The 13,919-nt window shown below is 43.4% G+C and overlaps 2 long non-coding RNA genes across 3 annotated transcripts; both read right to left on the bottom strand.

Annotated features, from left to right (window-relative positions):
- Nucleotides 1-2,654: 2,654 nt before the first annotated feature.
- LOC115123054 (uncharacterized) lies at nucleotides 2,655-4,791 on the bottom strand. Its single transcript, XR_003862559.1, has 6 exons — nucleotides 4,687-4,791; nucleotides 4,151-4,357; nucleotides 3,622-3,836; nucleotides 3,423-3,505; nucleotides 3,098-3,252; nucleotides 2,655-2,944 (listed from the first exon to the last, which is right to left on the bottom strand). It is a non-coding gene; the product is annotated as an uncharacterized LOC115123054 (long non-coding RNA).
- Nucleotides 4,792-7,182: 2,391 nt separating this feature from the next.
- LOC115130956 (uncharacterized) lies at nucleotides 7,183-9,442 on the bottom strand. 2 transcript variants are annotated; one of them, XR_003863872.2, is made up of 5 exons: nucleotides 9,252-9,442; nucleotides 9,087-9,161; nucleotides 7,735-7,813; nucleotides 7,539-7,663; nucleotides 7,183-7,396 (listed from the first exon to the last, which is right to left on the bottom strand). It is a non-coding gene; the product is annotated as an uncharacterized LOC115130956 (long non-coding RNA). The 2 variants fall into 2 exon arrangements; XR_003863871.2 differs by having other exon boundaries at nucleotides 7,539-7,637; nucleotides 9,252-9,431.
- Nucleotides 9,443-13,919: the final 4,477 nt, after the last annotated feature.

Here is a 13,919-nt window from a genome sequence, read left to right as displayed (position 1 = left end):
AAATGATTCCTTTATATTTCACATGAATTCATATCAATATCTTGAAGATCATTTCTTAATAGATATTCAAGCACTGGTATAAATTATACAGTGCATTCAAAGTATTCAGATTCCTTGACTTTTTCCAAAATTTGTTACATTACAGCCTTATTCTAAAGCAAAAACAGTATATATTTTTTTACATTTGTGCAGAAACACATTACATTTACATAAGTATTCAGACCCTTTACTACTTTGTTGAAGCACCTTTGGTAGCGATGACAACCTTGAGTTCTTGGGTATGATTGTTGTCCTGGAAGGTTCTCCAATGTCTACAGAGGAACTCCAGCGTTGTCCGGATTTGGCTAGAGTAGACCGTCATTGTAAGTAAGAATTTGTTCTTAACTGACTTGCCTAGTTAAATAAACTTTGGAGCTCAATCAGAGTGACCATCGGGTTCTTGGTCACCTCCCTGACCAAGGCCCTTTTCCCCAGATTGCTCAATTTGGCTGGGCGACCAGCTCTAGGAAGAGTTGGTGGTTGAAAACTTCCTCCATTTAAGAATGACGGAGGCCACTGTGTTCTTGGGGATCTTCAATGCTGCAGAAATGTTTTGGTACCCTTCCCCAGATCTGTGCCTCGACACAATCCTGCCTCTGAGCTCTACGGACAATTTTTAATTTTTTCCCCACCTTTATTTAACCAGGTAGGCTAGTTGAGAACAAGTTCTCATTTGCAACTGCGACCTGGCCAAGATAAAGCATAGTAGTGTGAACAGACAACACAGAGTTACACATGGAGTAGAAAAAAGAGAGTATATACATTGTGTGCAAAAGGCATGAGGAGGCAGGCAAATAATTACAATTTAGCAGATTAACACTGGAGTGATAAATGATCAAGATGGTCATGTGCAGGTAGAGATATTGGTGTGCAAAAGAGCAGAAAAGTAAATAAATAAAAACAGTATGGGGATGAGGTAGGTAAATTGGGTGGGCTATTTACCGATAGACTATGTACAGCTGCAGCGATCGGTTAGCTGCTCAGATAGCAGATGTTTGAAGTTGGTGAGGGAGATAAAAGTCTCCAACTTCAGCGATTTTTGCAATTCGTTCCAGTCACAGGCAGCAGGGAACTGGAACGAAAGGCGGCCAAATTAGGTGTTGGCTTTAGGGATGATCGGTGAGATACACCTGCTGGAGCGCGTGCTACGGGTGGGTGTTGCCATCGTGACCAGTGAACTGAGATAAGGCGGAGCTTTACCTAGCATGGACTTGTAGATGACCTGGAACCAGTGGGTCTGGCGACGAATATGTAGCGAGGGCCAGCCGACTAGAGCATACAGGTCACAGTGGTGGGTGGTATAAGGTGCTTTAGTGACAAAACGGATGGCACTGTGATAAACTGCATCCAGTTTTCTGAGTAGAGTGTTGGAAGCTATTTTGTAGATGACGTCGAGGATCAGTAGGATAGTCAGTTTTACTAGGGTAAGTTTGGCGGCGTGAGTGAAGGAGGCTTTGTTGCGGAATAGAAAGCCGACTCTAGATTTGATTTTCGATTGGAGATGTTTGATATGAGTCTGGAAGGAGAGTTTACAGTCTAGCCAGACACCTAGGTACTTATAGATGTCCACATATTCAAGGTCGGAATCATCCACGGTGTTGATGCTAGTCAATTTCTTCGACCTTGGCTTGGTTTTTACTCTGACATGCATTGTTGACTGTGGGACCTTTAGAAAGACCGGTGTGAGCCTTTCCAAATCATGTCCAAACTATTGAATTTACCACAGGTGGACTCCAATCAAGCTGTAGAAACATCTCAAGGATGATCAATGGAACAGGATGCACCTGAACTCAATTTCGAGTCTCATAGCAAAGGGTCTAAATGCTCATGTAAATAAGGTATGTTTTTTAAAATTTGTAATACATTTCAAAACGGTTTTCGCTTTGTCATTATGGGTTATTGTGTGAAGATGAGGGGGAAAACATATTTAATTAATTTTAGAATACAACTGGAAAGTATTAAAATGTCTGAATATTTCCCGAATCCACTGTAATATCTGAAAACAATTTCCGAATGTATCCCACCTCATGTCATTTTAAAACCACTTCTGCCACCACATGGCGATGTAGGGAAATTAAACCAAGCACAAGCATTCATGATGATCAAACGCTAACACAAACCACATCTCAAATGTGAACTACGTGCATTTGGATCGTTGACCATTTCAGTAAATCAATTGGTCACATTCACAGTATTTAAAATGAAATATCAGGCTCTTTTTCTCATGATTCACTCAATATTATTTTCTTCCTCACCCATTTTCACACTGGTCCTTTTACATCACTCCTCCATATTCTGTCTGTTCTTACCAAGCTTCCACCAAATGGCGGTGAGGATAACAGCGAGGAGCAGGATGAGACAGCCAGTGATCAGGTAGGCTACGGGCAGGAAGTTGTTCTGACTCCCGAACCAGCTGACTGTGGACAGTACCACATCCTTTCTGCCCTAGAAGGAATCCACTGCAGTCTAACGGGGGGCTTCATGTGCTGTGGCCCACATTGTTTTTTTATAACCAACATTTTAAGCCACAACCTACTGTTTCACTTCCACCCAATGAGAAACTAGCTAACCCCAATCTGCCTCAGGGTCGGAAATAGTAATCTGCCAATTGGAAATAGTTTTAATTAAATTTATTTAAATCTCAAAATGATCAATCTGGTAGAATAAAGCATTAATAAGCAGATGAATAATAATGGCTACTGTAGGAGATATGGATGCAGTAGTTCCCAGTCGGCAGCCCTTCGGTGAAGGGTTCTCTAGCTCGGGACCCTGTAGAGCTCCTTGAAGTTGGGGAAGGCAGCCTCCCTCATCCACACTATCAAGTCCTCGTTGATGAAGCCGTTGTTGTGGTCCCAGGGGTCCAGGTCAAACACGGGCTTCTACCAATACAGAGGCCGGGTCGTGCCTGACAACACATAGACAACATTTGGAAAGTTAAGTAAGAGGGAGCAGCGATACATATGTCTATTAATATTAAATAAGAATGTGACATGACACCATGACTATTCATAATTGAGATGGCCATGAACACAGTGTGTGGGTGTATTGTGAGACACACCTTCAATCATGTGCTAACGTTAAGTGTCTTGTTCTCATCTGGTTGGTTGCGGAACTTGACGTTCTTGTCGGTGTACCAGGTGATGCCCTTCCTGAACAGATGAACATGGACCACTGGACCCCCCTCTCCTGAGTAGTACGTCAGAGAGAAGGAGTCTGGGACAAACAAACAAAACACATCAAGAAATCAATCAGTCAATAAATTAATCAAAACCAGGTCTCATGTCAGATCACTGGATATTAAAAGGTGTTTCCCCCCAAAATCCTATAATGCTGTCACGTCATTAGCAGAGACTCAGAACATAGTGTGGGTAATGGTGTAATACCGTTGAACATGCTGTTGGCCATGGCCCAGCAGGGGGCGATAGGGAGTCCATTCTTTTCCTTTATGAAGGGCTCACAGTAGGCGCTGGGGTTATGTAGAGCAGACAGACAGGAAGAGTTTGACAGAGAAGAAGTTGTAAAAGCTCAGAAAGAGGCAGACAGACAGATAGATAGATAGAAGTAGACAGAAACAGTAGCTACCTGCAGGTTTTTATTTTCTCCTGACCATCTGTCCATCATCCCTGGAGTCCATGTATGTTCTGGTGGAAGTTGATCAGCCCAAAGTAGAAGAACACATCTCTCAGGGACAGGAAATAGGAAACATAATCACTGTGCTTCTCAAAGGACTTGGATTTGGTTCAACAGCTTGTGGTCTCAAAACACTTATCACATGACCCTGCATGTGTGTAGTCCACCTGTGGAGAGAGAGGAGAAGAGATGGTGAGAGAGGGAGTGACAGAAATAGATAGCAAACATTAAAACCCATTGGAACTTTAGATACATGTTCGTTCTCCACCGCCACTCCTCCTGTTATACTGTACACTCATTCTCAGAATACCTTTAAACTCTTCTCATTGTCTATTTCTATCTCTGTGTTCATGGTTAGATAAGATATGCATTGTGGAGGGTGTTTCCTGCTCCATTTCAAGTGATTATGTGTGTGTAAACGGTGGAAGTAGAGAAAAAAAGGCAAAAAGATTTGATTAATTTGAGGGGATTGATTACTCACCTTCAGTTCATGTGTATTCTGCACGGTGGCAAGTAGGCACACTCCCAGTTTCACACGTATAGTGGCCATACAATAAAAGGAAGGCAGGACGGTGTGAGCAGTGAGCATTGGGGACCAGACAGGCTGATGTTTGAAAGCCGAGTTGTCAGGCCTCCGGGCCAGGAGCCCAGCATTGGCCTTCGCCTTTCCCATGACAGAGAGCTCCGGCTGTGGCAGGGAGAGGAGCACAGATAGGGTCAGACAACCAGAGAACAAAGCAAGAAATGTGAGTCTTGTCTCTCTTCTCTTCCGGTCTTTTTTAACACGGTCTTTCTTTGTTTCTCTCCCTTGTTCTCGCTCCCCTCCTTACCAAGAGATTTTTTTCCCAGCAGGCTACTGGGAGAAATACTTAACCAGAATCATCGTCTCTTCTTTCTCATTCTTTTTCTACTGTTCTTCTCTCAGTTCTTCCTTAGCGCTTCAGTCCTACATACATACAGATGTTTTACAGTCTAACAGATCATCGAGCTAAAGGTTTATTTTAGACGGTAACTTACAATCAGTTCCCCTTCAAAGCAGTTGACTGTCTGTGCCTGCCTCGTTGTAGAACAACTTCACAAACAGGATGTTATGATAAATCAGACTTCCTACTGGGTGAAACATCTCATGACCTCAGACTCAGTGGGATTGTCTTCCTGGTGGTGTGGGTGACCAAACAAAGAGAATCTGGTTCCATTCAGAATGTCTTTATTCGGACCATCCCACAGGAGGGGTGGAGGTGTTGAACTACAACACTGTATAAACAATATCAGTCATGTTACATGGTCACTTAAAGTATAACAATAACATAAAAAGTGTCACACAGAGAAGGTAAGAACAGGATAGGGAAGAGTGTTGAAGTGTCCAGCAGTCTCTGGAGATTGGATTGAGAAGCCCCACTTAAGTTTCGTGTGTGTGTGTGTGTGTGTGTGTGTGTGTGTGTGTGTGTGAAGGTTATTATAGGTTTGTGATTTAATATTTGTTTCTATTCGTTTTTAAATTTTTATTGGAAATTCAGTTTAGTTTCAGTTAGTTCAGACTTGATTTGCTAATTTTTTATTTAGTTTCAGTTTGATAAAAACATTTCTATTTTGTTTTTATATTATTTAGCTTCAGTTCTAGTGTTGGGGACAATATGCGTAGGAGGCTAGGAGCCATTATGTGCCTATAGTTTTTGTTTGTTTTGGGAAGTCACTTTTTGCCACTAGGGGGCAGTAATACGTACAGTTCTGGGCAGGACCATAGAACTGGATAGACACTAGAGGAATCCATACAACTCCGTAGCCAGGATAAAGGTTTGGTTAGGTTTAATTATAAAACAATCCTAATGTGACTTGAATTTGAAGGATAAGCACCTAGACTGGTGCAAGAAATATGGTGGAAGGATGTGTAACCTTTATTTATCTAGGCAAGTGAGTTACAAACAAATTCTTATTTACAATGACGGTCTACCCCGGCCAAACCCAGACAACTGTGCACCACCCTATGGGACTCCCAATCACGGCCAGAAAGTGATACAGCCTGGATTAGAACCAGGGACTGTAGTGACACATCTTGCATTGAGATGCAGTAGACCGCTGCGCCACTCGGGAGAAATACTCATGTTTAAACCAATCCAATCCTTTCATTTAGATGTAAGAAGAATCAAGTACCTTTCCCTTTATCTGACAGAAAGAGAGAGGAAAAAATTACAAATGAAGTCATGGCATATTTGACCTGTTATGTTTCTGTAATATTAAACAAGTATCACTGACTTCAAATAAGGTTAATAAAAACAGATGCAACAACATAAGAAACATAAGCAATACAACACTTATTCACAGATCTATCTGTTCAACCAAACAAGATTTGATGGTTTATCTTCAATAAGACTGTGTTCCAGAGAGCTGATTCTCAAGCCGGATGACAGTTGTCCACAGACAGAGAATATTCTCTCCACGAACACTTGGAATGCAAGGGCAGAAACCAGATCTAGCTCCACAGGGCACAACTTTGGATAAAGAGTCATCCTTAGATAGATAGATAGATAGATAGCCAGAAGTGGAGAGGTGACTCTGTAAACATGCCCCCCACACAATCTTTGATGCAAGGCTATATTTCTGAAGAACTGTGGTCGAGATGTTTACTGGATTCATCGTGCTGGCATCTTCGATGACGTGGATGTCAAGTAAGGCAGCACCCTGCACATCTCTGATTCAGAGGGGTTGGGTTTAATGCGGAAGACACACAATACATTTAGTTGACTGACTAGGTATCCCCCTTCCCCTTTTCCTTTTCCTTGGGGTCCTGCTGCTCCACAGCTGTACTCTCTGATTTGTTGAAGTACAAATGACTCCGCTTCCCTCATCAGTGGCTCCATCTCTGTTGAGCAAAGTGCCAGAGATATACATGGGTCTATCAGGCAAGCTGCTGCAGGGGTTGGATGGAAGTTGGTTGCCAGAGAATTCTGTATGCATGCGAAGCGCTCACACAGTGACTTCAGGAGGACCTGTGCCAACTGTTTTGCCACAGTAGATGACTGTAAGTGTGCCTCAAGGTTGAGAAGACACGGCACCACATCAGACAGTTTGAAGTTGCTCTAGCTTGGCCCAGTCACTGGTCAGCAAGTTGGTTGTGTGGATTGCGAATGGCTCCAGCATCTTCACAAGACGTTCTAGCTTGGCCCAGTCACGCTCCTCGCTCGTCCTCGGATTTCTTCCCTGTTAGCTAGTGATACATTAGCTAGTGATAGTGATGCACATGCTACCCACTAGGCAAAAAATCTATCCGATGACGTTGAATCAAGGTGAAAACTGATTGGATTTGCTAAATGGAATTAGCATAAGGGCATTTCATCTTATTTCACCAACTTTTACTGAACTCCAATGACATGGTGACATTTGTTATTGATTTCACGTTGAAATCACTTTAGTTGACATCTCAACCAAATGTAAATCAAAACTAAACGTCAACAACAACAAAAACATTTGATTTTTGCCCAAACTTCAGAATAAAAAACTTAAACAAAACATAAATAATTGTTATTTATTTTATTTTATTTTGTTTTTCAGTCTGTTTTGCAATTGTTTTCCCAATTTTTGTTTCAGTTTTTGTTTACTACAATAACTGTGGTGTTTGTGTGAGAGCAGAAGAGGTCCAGTTCGAAATGGTTGGGTGTGTGTTTGTGTTTCCTTCTCTACAGCCTTTCAAGATGCCTGTATCCAGCAGCTTCAGCAAATCAGTTTGGACCTGGAAGTGAAAAAGAGGGCTATATTAATAAGAAACTCCATATTGTCTGTGACAGAAAGCCCATGTACTACCAGATAATATTTTCAGTGCTGTGTAAAGTGTGACTGTGTTCTTTGCCCAGCAGGGGGAATTATAGTCTCACATCAGGGATGTCCACCATCATGCGAGGCTTCTGGTCCCTCCAATTCCAGTTCAGAAGCAGGAAGCGCAGCGCTGGCAAGGCCAAACTGGGGTTAAAACCCTGAGGGGTAGTAAATGAGTGCCCACCTCAGGGTGAAGCGTAGACGATCAGAACAAAGTATCATGTAAATTAAGCCACACTAAGGACAAGCACTTACCTTTCCCTAGGAGGGCTTTCAGTCTCCCTGGTGTTCCCTCCCCAATGCATGTCACCTCAAGCTTCAGCTGCTCCTCTACCTGGGGACAGAGACAGACAGACATACAGAGGACGGTCACACTTGGTTTTACTCACTCACAGAACAGCTCATCTGTTCTGTGAGTGAGCGTAGCCTAGTGGCTAGAGCGTTGGACTAGTAACCGGAAGGTTGCGAGTTCAAACCCCCGAGCTGACAAGGTACAAATCTCGTTCTGCCCCTGAACAGGCAGTTAACCCACTGTTCCCAGGCCGTCATTGAAAATAAGAATGTGTTCTTAACTGACTTGCCTGGTTAAATAAAGGTAAAATAAAAATAAATAAATACACAAACATTCATAGGAATCTATTCTACAATAAAATATGTTACATTGATGTGCTTTGCAAACAGCTTCAGCACTTTAGCCTCTCGCTCAAATTGTCAACTGTTTGGTGAAGACATAAAAACAAGGGAGCAATTATACTGAGCTGAGAAGTACCATAAAGTACACAAAATGAAAGGAAATACAAATCAGATGAATAACTTTAAAAGAAGGAGATGTGAGTTGTTGCGCTTGATGAGTCTGAGGGTGGAGTTACAGACAATGAACAAAATTACAGAACTATTCTCTGTGTGCTGCGTCTGGACCTCAGCCCATTTGGGACAAACTGAGCCAAAAGAGAAAGGGAAAACATATACTGTGATACAAGGGACAGATGTCAATAATCTAAAGTGGCTTCCTCTTTTAACTTCCTCCACAGGTCAGTCAGATGAAGAATAGGAGATGAGGAGGGGAAGCCAACACCAGACTATTAAGTTATACCCAAGTACACATCTAGGAACATGACAGAAGACTTAAAGCACAAATGGGACAGAAGTTCTATTAGTTTAACATTGAGGTTAAAAATGAGTAATGGATTGATGAGGTATGTAGGTATGTAAGGAGGGATGGTTTGGTGAGGTATGTAGGTACAGTGGGGCAAAAAAATATTTAGTCAGCCACCAATTGTGCAAGTTCTCCCACTTAAAAATATGAGAGAGGCCTGTAATTTTCATCATAGGGACACTTCAACTATGACAGACAAAATGAGGAAAGGAAAATCCAGAAAATCACATTGTATGATTTTTAATGAATTTATTTGCAAATTATGGTGGAAAATAATAAGTATTTGGTCACCTACAAACAAGCAAGATTTCTGGCTCTCACAGACCTGTAACTTCTTCTTTAAGAGGCTCTTCTGTCCTCCACTCGTTACCTGTATTAATGGCACATTTTAACTGCAGTTCCTTTTTAGGACAGCAGGTGTCTCTTCAATCCCCTCCATCCTTAGTCTTACCTATCTCTTGTTCTTGGTCTTTTTCTCGCCCTCATCAACTTTCTTCTCCTGAGCCATAAATCACTCCTGGGATTTCTGTGTAGACAAATAAAATAATTGAGAAAGTAGTAGTACAGTCGTACACCAAATGAAACGCAATGAAGTTTAAAACAAACTTTTACATACCAGTGCAGTCTTCTTCTTAGCCGGAACGGGTTCCTGTTTCCTCTTCTTTCCTTTCTTCTCCTGTGGGCTGTTTCTCCTCCTCTTTCTCCGGTTCTCTCTCCTCCTCTCCCCCCGAGGCATCTGAAAAAGCAGGAAAAAAGTGTCTGTTATATTTTGACTTTGCGCAACCTCAACCTCTGCTCACTGGACAGGCATAGTTACCATAACAACAAGGTGCATTGTCAACAAGAACACTACATTATAGTCACCATGGATATCAATGTTGTAACATAGCCAGGCATTTGGTTTGGCTCTATCTTTAACAACCCTCTCTCCTCTCTATACCACTTCCCACCCATTCCCCCCCCCCCATCTCTCTCACCCCTCACCTCTTATCCCCATGCTGTGAAATCATGTTCAGGTCCCATGGGAACAGAGGACAGAGGAGAATGCTGCTCAGAAATACCTCTGGTTTAATTTAAACAGGCTAATGCAACAGTAACCATAGATATAGACTGTAAAGACCAGACTGACACAGGTCTCTATTCCACAGGTTATCTGGTCATGGACCCACCCACATGGTGATAGAATTGAACGGCTACGTTGACATATTGACATCTTGTCTGTCATACAGTACAAGTCTCCCTTTTAATGACAGTGTTCATTCTATCTATTCCATATCTGTGGTTGCACCTCACTTGTCCCAGAGAACATTATCTACCCCTGAGGCTGCCTTGTGGCACGTCCTTATTAAAGCCCATGTATGTTCCATTGCTTGTCTGTCTGTCGGTCCCAGGTGTATAATGATCGCAATGTGACCAGGGCTTATTGGGGACCTGGTGGCATGTGGCACGGCTGGGTTTTACGAGATCAAGCCGAGCTGTGGTGTTTGACTGAATTTGTAGGCTGAGGAGTTCATATATTTATAATATGTTTGTAAGACACCATTGCCTGATTCCCTCTTCATGTGACCCTCATAAATACCACCAATAGGAACAGCAATAGGTCATTCCCAATTCCCAAGGATCCATAGGCCTATGAGGTGAAGGAGTGATAATAACTCTCCCTCTAAAATACAGATGAGTGTCTGTCTGCCCAGACAGTGACAGAGCTTACACATGAGTGTATGTATGCGTAGGCATTCATTCACACTAGACTATATTCACAATGCATTAATCAATTGGCACAACTGAAATTAATTGAGAAAATCTTACAGACTGTGACTTTAAGAGTTGCTGGAAATCACTTGGAGATGTAGATATCACTATGGTTGCCAAGCACTTGTGGAGTAACATCAATGTGGCTACAGAGTATATTTAGAGTAATGAAGGAGTATATTTGGAGTAACACAAGGGTGTCCACTGATCTTTTTAGGCTTAGTACACTCACAGGATACTTTGCAGGATGGTTGGGTCATTCTCTGAGTGTCCGGCATAGCTGACAATGACGAACAATAGCCGCTCAATATACCTCAATGACAAACTGCACTCAACACAACGCCAACCAACCAGAGTGTGTGTCTGTGCATGCATGGTTATCAGCCATCTCCTTTCCCGTTGTTCTCCCTCTTGGTCACCCTCTCTGTTCCCATCTCACCGATCTCTCTCCATCTCTCCCTTTTCTATCTTAATCTGTCCCTCTTTTTTTCCTGCTCTGGCACTTTTCAGTCATGACCATCTGTCCAGGGGAAAGAGGTTAGGAGGTTAGTGTGTTTAGGCACAGGGGGTTGTAGCAGGTGTGTGTGTGTGTGTGTGTCTAGTGTGAGAGAGGGTGCATGTTACATTTAATTAGCACCGCCTCATTTCTGCATGGTAGGTCTGATCCAACCACTACTCCCTGGCCCCACCCCTTCACTCTATACTTTACAGTCATCTGTCAGGGCAATCGCTCCCTCTCTCCATCCGTCCATCCTCCACTCTAAGCCCCACTCCATCCCTTCCTTAAGGATCAAACCACGCACTCTCTCTCACACACACATCCCCTTCTCTTTCCTTCTATCTGGACCACTTGGAGAAAATGTAAGGACACAAAAGTGGGGGAAATAGGAAAGAGAGAGAAAAGCGTATCAAGGAATAGACAAACAGGGGACAAGAGGAGAGCAATAGAAGAAGAAGAGTAGGGGAGGACTTTATTGGATGACAGATAAGGGGAAGGAGTACCAGACTCAGACGAAGCAGCACAGCCGGACACAATCACTTCTGCTCCATCAGTCCTGCAGGTACATTTGCCTGCCTGCCTGTCTGTCTGTTAACCTGTCTGGCTGCGTAAACATTGGCTTTGTAAACTGGGAGTTGCTCTCATAGAAATAACAACTAATTCTAGTTCTGTGGTTGCTCTGGACTGGTTTGGATGAGCCAGTTTTAGCTGCTGTTCTATTCTAAATTCTAAGATTGAGTTTCTCTGCTTCTTACGTTTGACTCACTTCATACTCCATCTACACTGTAGATGCGTGAGGATCTGAGTGTGTGACTCACTGTGTGAGACTGAAACAACGCCCTCTCTTCTGTACAGTCTGGTGCTGGGAAACAGTGACCTAATCACCAAACACCAGTTCCTGGTTGACTACATACATCGCTCAGTAATATGTAGTATAATGATGTGCCAAGCACTGTATGACTAATGCTGAGCAATGAATGACCACAAATACTCCAGAGTATTTTGCTCCTGAGTGGCACAGCGGTCTAAGGCAGTGCATCTCAGTGGTAGAGGCATCACTACAGACACTGGTTCGATTCCAGGCTGTATCACAACTGGCAATGATTGGGAGTCCCATAGGGCGGCGCACAATAGGCCCAGCATTATCCGGGTTAGGGTTTGGCTGGGGTACACCATAATTGTAAATAATAATTTGTTCTTAACTGACTTGCCTAGTTAAATCTAATGAAAAAATACCACTGTCAAGCTGTGTGTGTGTGTGTGTGTGTGCGTGTGTGTGTGTGTGTGTGTGTGGAGTTGATTCAGCAAGTGTCTGACTGATTTTAAGATTATGCAGGGGCCGGGTTTACATTGAGTGAACAACGACTATAACAGTCAGGTGGGGGTCTCTAATACAAGTATAAGTATGTGTGTGTATATGGTGCGTGCCAGGCGTGCGTGTGTAGTATGGGCACAGGGTTACTGAGGGCATCGGGTACAAGGGATATGGTTTCCCCCCATGGAACAGCAGATGGATCACATTTCCCTGGAGGTGACTCTAGGAAAAGAGCTCTATTAATATAATGTTCTAATGCTAGAACAAGAACACACTATGCTAATACTAGCATGAAACCCCCTCAGAGCAGCTGGACCGCTGGGAGGAAAGGCTAATGCTAATCACATGTAAGCCACTAGCAAGAATGCTATCAATGATCAAATACATGCAGTACCCTACACAATGTCACAATCGTTATAATAACTGGACCAAAGCGCAGTGTGATCTGGGTTCCACATCTTTTTATTTCTAAGTGAAACTCTCAGCAAAACAAAAACAATAAATCTCAAAAACGAACCGTGCCGCTAACAATAGTGCTAACAGGCAACTATCCATAGACAACATCCCACCAAGCACAATGGGGAAATGGCTGCCTAAATATGATCCCCAATCCGAGACAATGATAATCAGCTGCCTCTGACTGGGAACCATACCAGGCCAACATAGAAATATAAATCACCTAGATGACCCACCATAGTCACACCCCGACCTAACCAACATAGAGAATAAAAAGTTCTCTATGGTCAGGGCGTGACACACAACTACTGTAGCCTAGAAAGTAAGGAAAGATGCTAAACACATTCACATGTAGGCTTACATAACAGCACAAAAAAAGCAACCGTGTCTTGGTGTTTGAAAGTGTTCTAGTTTATGTGTCGGGACACTGCTAGGCTAGGCTGTGTTATGTACTGTATTGTTATGTACTGACCTGTCCTGTTCTTGTCAAAATACTTGCACATGAATCCCTGATTTATACATGTGTGACGTGTGAAAAGTAAAAATACCCCCCATGACGCATCACACAGAGGTCACTCCTAAAAGTCACTGCCATTTTGGGTCCGTTCGGCTACACACACACCGTATATACCGCACGCACACTACATCTGGGCCAGTCCTGCTACACACACACCGTATATACCTCACGCACACTACATCTGGGCCAGTCCTGCTACACACACACCGTATATACCGCACGCACACTACATCTGGGCCAGTCCTGCTACACACACACTGTATATACCGCACGCACACTACATCTGGGCCAGTCCTGCTACACACACACCGTATATACCGCACGCACACTACATCTGGGCCAGTCCTGCTACACACACACCGTATATACCGCACGCACACTACATCTGGGCCAGTCCTGCTACACACACACCGTATATACCTCATGCACACTACATCTGGGCCAGTCCTGCTACACACACACCGTATATACCGCACGCACACTACATCTGGGCCAGTCCTGGTACACACACACCGTATATACCGCACGCACACTACATCTGGGCCAGTCCTGCTACACACACACCGTATATACCGCACGCACACTACATCTGGGCCAGTCCTGCTACACACACACCGTATATACCGCACGCACACTACATCTGGGCCAGTCCTGCTACACACACACCGTATATACCGCACGCACACTACATCTGGGCCAGTCCTGCTACACACACACCGTATATACCGCACGCACACTACATCTG

This window comes from Oncorhynchus nerka, linkage group LG1 (assembly GCF_034236695.1).
Source record: "Oncorhynchus nerka isolate Pitt River linkage group LG1, Oner_Uvic_2.0, whole genome shotgun sequence".
NCBI classification, from domain to species: domain Eukaryota; kingdom Metazoa; phylum Chordata; class Actinopteri; order Salmoniformes; family Salmonidae; genus Oncorhynchus; species Oncorhynchus nerka.
The sequence above is the reverse complement of the archived record's forward strand: the minus strand, read 5'-3'. Positions and strand labels throughout refer to the sequence as shown.